At 39.0% G+C, this 8,067-nt stretch overlaps 2 non-coding genes across 2 annotated transcripts; both read right to left on the bottom strand.

The window, feature by feature from the left end:
• Positions 1-519: 519 nt before the first annotated feature.
• Positions 520-674, bottom strand: LOC147854062 (U4 spliceosomal RNA). Its single transcript, XR_015531236.1, has one exon. It is a non-coding gene; the product is annotated as a U4 spliceosomal RNA (small nuclear RNA).
• A 3,751-nt stretch (positions 675-4,425) lies between these two features.
• LOC147854061 (U4 spliceosomal RNA) lies at positions 4,426-4,580 on the bottom strand. Its single transcript, XR_015531235.1, has one exon. It is a non-coding gene; the product is annotated as a U4 spliceosomal RNA (small nuclear RNA).
• Positions 4,581-8,067: the final 3,487 nt, after the last annotated feature.

Genomic DNA, 8,067 nt, shown 5'->3' with positions numbered 1-8,067 from the left:
TATATCCCTTACCATTAATGGTTGATACGAGTCTTACCTTGGGTTTTGCGATGAATGCATGTGGTTAGCTAACAAAGACTCAAAGCCACACTGTCAAAGTCTCAACATAAGTCAAGCCTCCCTTGATAAGAACGTAGCTATTCTCCTTAATGTTCACACTTGACATGCATACCCTCAAGGAATTCTTGACTTAGTGTAAAACCTAAACCGCGATAGTTTGGATTTCGAGAATTTTAGAAATCATAGATCCTATCTTATTAGTCTTTATCATTTCGACGTGATTTCTTGAATGAAGGAGTTCTTGGGACAAATTGGAACCATAACTATGTCGAAAGCAGGCTAATCTCAATTATGGCATAGCTATGAAAATCGTATAGAATGCATAAACGTGGTTATTGCTAGAGGTGAGAAGACGAACACAAAACAACTTACGTGAAAGACCTAACAAGGACGGAATTTATGTTCATCAAAACAAGGCAACTAATTCTTTTTTCAATGTTTGTGTTACATTTTCTTCTAGGCCCACCCCTCCAAAGAACTGGGGGGCCTTTCCAAAAATTCTCCAAGGCTCTATTTCAAGAGCCAAGGACGGGGGTTGGAAATAGTTTTCAACCAGCAATTGACGCGTCTCAGGAAGCCTTCACTAACTACGTCATTGCCCCAAGCGCAAAGATGATTTGCCCATATGCTCCCCTTTCTCTTTTATAGCCATGGCCATCCCATGCCTCACGATGTGGGACACGTTGTCAGTGTGCGCACTAATGGCATGATTAAAATACCAAACGTTTTGTTGGAGACAAAACCTAAACCTAAATAATAGATATGGGTGGGATGTGAATTTTGTGTGTTGTACACATAGATACATAAACATATACATACACATACAAACCTGTAGTAACGTGTTATATTGCTCATTTAAGTGAATCGGAGTCCATCAGGAATATTTACAACAACTGATGTTATAAACATTCCAAATTCAAAGGATGTCATGATTAGACATATCACATACCGTCAGGGATTCTCAAACTGTAAAACCTAAACAAAACAATATTTTGGATGTCGAGAAGCAGTTGGCGGTGAAAAGTCGGAACTTCTGCTTGATCAACGGCATACTATACCACAAAGAAGCAGAAGGCATTTGGAGGCGGTGCATTTGGAGTGACAAGAAGTCGGTAGTAATAAGGGAAGCACATTCCGAAGTAGTCGGTTGACACTACGCAGGGAATGACACTGCCCAGAAGGTTTGGCAACGCGGCCTTTGGTGGCCAACGATGCAGAAGGACACGGTAAAGCACTGTCGAGAGTGTGATCTATGTTAGTGGATGGGTCAACAGACAACCCAAGCAAGGATTTTGAATCAACCGATCCTACCATTAGAGCCATTCCAGAAGTGGGGAATAGACTTCGTCAGGTTGTACAAACTAGGAGCGGCCAGAACAGGGAAGAAGTATATAACTATCGCTACCTATTAATGTACGAACTAGGTAGAGGCGAAAGCACTTTGGGATAACATGGCAGTTTCCATAGCAAAGTTCTTGTATGAAAACATTTGGTGCCAGTTCAAATGCTTGATTGAGCTCATCAACAATCAAGGCGAACATTTTATTAACCAAGTTGTGGAAGGTCAAAGGCTATAGTATGCCATCATACACGAGAAGAAGACTTCATACTATAGATAGGCGAATGGATTAGTCGCAAATAAAACAATTCAAAATATTTTAAACAAAATAACCAATAAGAACCAGACAAGTTGGAATTCGAAGCTACAAAGCGCGTTGTAGGCAAACCGGACCACTTATAAGACAAACATCCAGTCAACCCCATTCCGGATGGCATTCGAATTGGAGGTAGTAATGCTCATAGAGTTTCAAATCTAGAGTCTCCGGGTATAGATCTCCGTGCAACTACGCAAGAAGAAGTTCAAACAGTGCCGACTGAAGAAATTGTTGGAACTAGAGGAAGACTATTTAAAAACTATATGGCAGATACACGAGAGCCACTACCAACGAAAGCCATTTGTCAATCGGCATCGCAAGGGTAACGAGAAATTATTCGGAATCGACAAAGTTGTGTTAGTATTCCATACCCAGGTCACTTTAATGCCAAGGAAATTAAGGTTTCGGTGGATTAGACCGTATTCATTTGGATAATCGATAAATTTAACAGTACATATTAGTTGGGCACATTAGCTACAGACGAGGTACCGAAATGGGTGAATGGGTTCACACTCAAACCCTACATAGGCCCCCCACTATCGAATACATTCGTCAAACGAAAGGAGAGTAGGGACAACACAAATGACTACACTAAGGAATAATCGGCGCGAGCCAGAAAACCTATAGGACGAACACTAAGAGCTTCAGCAAAACCGGTTTGGCAAATGCCAACATGTGGTGACCGGGGAGAATCATCCTCGAGATACGGACTAGCACCTCCAACATAGTAGGCCAATTATGTTGGAGACTAAACCTGAACCTAAATAATAGATAATGGTGGGATGTGAGTTGTGTCCCATACACATAGATACATTCACATACACATACAAATTTGTAGTACCGTGTTATATTGTTGATTTAAGTGAATCGGAGTCCATCAGGAATATTTACAACAACTGAGGTTATAAACATTCCAAATTCAGAGGATATTATGCTTACACATATCACATACCATAAGGGAATTCTCGAACTGTAAAACCTAAACAAAACAATATTTTAGATGTAGAGAAATAGTTGGCGGTGAAAAGACGGAACTTCTGCTTGATCAAAGACATATTATACCACAGAGGCGCAGAACGCATTTGGAGGCGGTGCGTTTGGAGTGACAAGAAGTTGGCAGTACTAAGGTAAGCACATTCTAGAGTAGCCAGTCAACACTACGCAGGGAATGTCACAGCTCAGAAGGTTTGACAAAGCGGCCTTTGCTGGCCAACGACGCAGAAGGACGTCGTAAACCACTATTGCGAGTGTGATCTATGCTAGTGGATGGGTCAACAAACAACACATGCAAGGATATTGCATCATCCGATCCTACCACTAGAGCCATTCCAGAAGTTGGGAATAGACTTCGTCGGGCCGTTCAAACAAGCAGCGACCAGAACAGGGAACACGTATAAAATTGTCTTACATATAATTGTACGAAGTGGGTAGAGGCAAGGGCACTCTGGGATAACATGGCACTTTCCACACCAAAGTTCGTGTATGAAAACCTTTGCTTACGGTTCAAATGCTTGATTGTCGTTTTATTAACCAAGTTGTAGAAGGCCTGAGGGTATATTATGCCATCATACACGAGAAGAACACTTCCTACTATCCATAGGCGAACAGACTAGTGGAAAATAAAACACTTCAGAATATTTTATTGAAAATCGTCAATGAGATACGGATAGATTGCCAAAGAACAAGTGCAAACAGTGCCGACTAGACAAATTGTTGGAGCCAGAGGAAGAATTATTAAAAACCATATGCTAGCTACATGAGACCCACTATCAGTGAAACGCATTTGTGGATCGGCATCTCAAGGGTAAGGAGAAATTGTTCAGAATTGAAATAGTAGTGTTAGTATTCCATACCCAAATAGGGTTAATGCCGAGGAAATTAACGTTTCCGTGGACTAGACCGTATTCATTTGGATAATCACGAATTGAACGGTACATATCAGTTGGGGACATTAGCTAGAGACGAGGTACCGAAATGGGTGAATGGGTTCACACTCAAATCCTACATAAGGCCACCACTATCAAATCCATTCGCCGAATGAATGAAGAATCGAGACAACACAAAAGACTACGCTAAGGAAGAATCTGCGTGAGCCGGAAAACCTAAAGAACGAATGCTAAGCCCTGAAGCTAAATTGTTTTGGCAAATGCCAACAAGTGGCTACCGGGGAGAATCATCCTTGAGATACGGACCGGCACGTCCGACGGAGTAGGCCAATTATGGAGTTTTGTAATAAAAATTTAATTATTTAAAAATTTAATTAAAAATAAAACAACACCATTGTTCAGGGATATAAAATCTCTCACCATCACATGCCGTGATGAAAAATTAATGCTCATAACGACAACACATATCATGCATACCCTCAAGGAATTCTCGACTTAGTGTAAAACCTAAACAGCGATAGTTTGGATGTCAAGAATTTTAGAAATCATAGATACTATTTTGTTAGACATTATCATTTCGACATGATTGCTTGAATAAAGGAGTTCTTAGGACACATTGGAACCATGACTATGTCGAAAGCATGCTAATCTCAATAATGGCATAGCTATGAAAGTCGTATAGCATGCATGAGCATGCTTATTGCTAGAGGTGAGAAGACAAACACAAAATAACTGGCATGAAAGACCAAACAAGGACGAAACTTATGTTCATCAAAACAAGGCAACTAATTCTTTTTTCAATGTTTGTGTTACGGTGTTTTCTAGGCCCACCCCTCCAAAGAGGTAGGGGGCCTTTCCAAAAATTCTCCAAGGCTCTCTTTCAAGAGCCAAGGAGGGGGGTTCGAAATAGTTTTCAACCAGCAATTAACGCGTCTCGGGAAGCCCTCACTAACTACGTCATTGCCCCAAGCGCAAAGATGATTTGATTGTTTGCTCCCCTTTCTCGTTTATAACCATGGCCATCCCATGCCTCACAATGTGGGAAACATCGTCAGTGTGCGCACAAATGCCATGATTGAGATACCAAACATTTTGTTGGAGACTAAACTTGAACCTAAATAATAGATAATGGTGGGATGTGAATTGTGTGTCCCGTACACATAGATACATTCACATACACATACAAATTTGTAGTAATGTTGTCGTGAAGATTTTCGGCAATAGTGTGAAAATCCCATAAAACGTACGAAATCGAGTATGAATCACATAATACAATAATTGTGAAGATAACATTTTAAATAAATTTAATATCTAAGTACAAAATGATGGAGGTTTCGAATGCACTTTATTACACGAGAAACAGACAACTAAATGTCAAGATATGAGGGTATAAAGTTTGTGAAAGGAAAAGAGAAAATTGTGAGATATCCCACATAGGCACGACAAATACGGCTCTCATCATATATAAGGTGGAGCAAAAGATATTATCTTTGTGTCTATGTGTGGAGCATAGAGAGTTCAAGGTAACTTGAACTAAGAGTGGAGGTGGGCTAGCTACTCGTAAAGGGTTTTGGCCAACCAAAATCGGACCGGCGATAGAGCCGATGATGTGGCGGCACCGGTATCCGGCGAACCAGCGTCCGGCGACTAGATAAATAAATATATAAATATTCATATACAAGGAGGGCAAGGAAAGATTCGAACCTTGCACCTCCAAGTTAGGAATCAATTGGCTTACCATTAAGCCATGGTATTTAGTTAAAATTATATTTCTATCATCGTACTTTTACATGTAAATTCTCATACATAAGAGCTAAAATGAGTGACATGGTTATCATGCACCACATGTAATACATAAGCGCCAAATGGCAAACGTGCAATTTATGCATGTCTTGTACCCTCACATGCATCATATGCATGAGAGCATCTATAAAAGAAGGAAGGGGGAGGAGAAAACACACGTTTTTTTTATGAAATTAAGAAGAAGAAATTCGTTATCAAATTGATGGTGTAACTTGTTTCCTAAATCCAAAGATAAAAGTTCAATCAATCTCTCTCAATCGTTTAATCTCAACTTCTCTCTTTCCCAATCTATCTTAAGTACTTTCTCGCCAAAGCTTGTACCGACTTTGAATCCTTCCGGTCCAGAACCCCTGCGGTTCCGCCTCACGATCCGCGCGTAGTAACGGATCTTCACGACAACGTGTTATATTGTTGATTTAAGTGAATCGGAGTCCATCAGGAATATTTACAACAACTGAGGTTATAAACATTCCAAATTCAGAGGATATCATGCTTAGACATATCACATACCCTAAGGGAATTCTCGAACTATAAAACCTAAACAAAACAATATTTTGGATGTCGAGAAACAGTTGCGGTGGAAAGCCAGAACTTCTGCTTGATCAAAGACATAGTTTTCAAGGAGGGGGGTGAGAAGACATATATATGGGTTGGATGTGAATTTTGTGTGTCGTACACATAGATACATAAACATATACATACACATACACATACTAACTTATAGTAACGTGTTATATTGCTCATATAATTGAATCGAAGTCTATCAAGAATACTTACAACAACTGAGGTTATAAACATTCCAAATTCAAAGGATGTCATGATTAGACATATCACATACCGTAAGGGAATTCTCAAACTATAAAACCTAAACAAAACAATATTTTGGATGTCGAGAAACAGTTGGCAGTGAAAAGCCGGAACATTGAAAAACCATGGGACACTTTGTGAGGGTGCGCACTAATGTCATGATTGAGATATCAAACATTTTATTCGAGCCTAAACCTAAACCTAAATAAAAGATTTGTGTGGGATGTGAATTGTGTGTGTATTGTACAAATGGATGTGTGTGTGTGAGTGTGTGTGGCATGTGTGTGTGTGTGTGTGTGTGTGTGTGTATGGATGGATGTAAATACATTGATACATGCGCAAGGCCCACAAATGTGATGAGGACAAATTAGGGTTTTACCTTAGGCCATAAAGGAGATGATATCTATGTGAATTGATTCTCTTAACAATGAAATGGTCAATTTGTTATCGTCTCACATGAAAGCAAACAAATTTCTTGGTGTGGGGATGTTGAAGTTATAGAAATATAGGAGACTTTTCCTTCGATAACTAGAGAGAATAAAAATTCAAGAGACATAGAGCGACAAAAATGTAAGGAGGAAGCTTGAGAAAACGTTGATCTTTACGGGCAACATAGCCCTACTTTTATCATTTGTGGAAATGTTGTCTTCTCCATCAATCTCATGCACTACTCACATATATAGGTAAACCTTCTTCTTTCTTCTTCAGGGTATGCGCGAGCACATGTAGGTAGAAGTAGGATAGCAAATAGTACTATGGAGGGTGGTTTGATTACGATGTAATTTGAAGGAGACAGGCTTTAGACACCACTGATGTCAATTTATTTTTTCTTTCATGTGAATGGTGATCACGTTTTTGACTCAGTACCAAGTTTGTTATAAACTTGATGCTTTGGTGATTCCCCCGTGACAGTGATTAAATTTTAGATCTTGATATTGTAAATCATTTTGTAAGATTGGTAGCCCTAAATGCAACAGGGAGTTTTTGTATTTGCATTCCCATATTTATAAACTATGAAGCTTGAAAGTTAAAAGAAAACTATTTCATTCTGTTGTGTTTGTTGGTCAATTTGAATTCTGACGCTACTTTTTCCATCATAATTGAATCACTAAATGCTTGATATGATTCTTGTGTATGCCCAACGACACACCATTCTTAAAAAATATAAAGTATTCATAATGGATCTTTAAAAAGAAGTAGAGTTTGTGAACTCCCATATACGATCATTCTTCAGCATAGTCTATCAGCACGGGTAACCAACCTAACCTAAATCGAAGCAAATAATGGAAAAATATAGAAATTGGTGGTGCTATTACAACATAGCAAAATGTGATATGTCAAAATGAAAGCATGTCCTTGCATCACCCATTTTAGCATATTTGGGAAACATAGGAGCCAACGCTTTGCTTCTTTGCGGTCCTAATGGATCCAAACCACGTCTTGAATTTGAACTTGATGAGCAGAAGTTAAACCAAAACTCACAAATAAAGTGAATTAGTAAGTGTTTGCTTGTAAGCACTATTTTACACTCTGATGCTAAGTTTATGGACCATGTTTTAGCAATAATTTCGGAATAGTTTGTGTATTTCCTTTTATTGTGCATGCAACTTTTAGGAAGAAGGAAGGAGATGCCACCATTATGGGAGTTATTGTGTAATATTACTATATATTACATCTGAAAGGCTTCTTGGTCTAATACTTTCCATCAAGCTAGAGCCTCACCAGTTGAAATGGTACGTAATATTTGGCTAGACATGATGCATACTTTATAAGGACAAGGAGATTGTCTTATTAGAGATTCTGAAGCAAAAGTTGCTCATCACCATTAGTTTCTTACTCAATGGAGAGCTATTACA

The sequence above is a fragment of the Azolla caroliniana genome, unplaced genomic scaffold (assembly GCF_043228905.1).
Source record: "Azolla caroliniana isolate FFs.n. ecotype wild unplaced genomic scaffold, voAzoCaro1.0.p SCAF_16, whole genome shotgun sequence".
Classification (NCBI taxonomy): Eukaryota; Viridiplantae; Streptophyta; class Polypodiopsida; order Salviniales; family Salviniaceae; genus Azolla; species Azolla caroliniana.
Note: the sequence above shows the minus strand (reverse complement) of the source record. Positions and strands in the feature narration are given on the sequence as shown.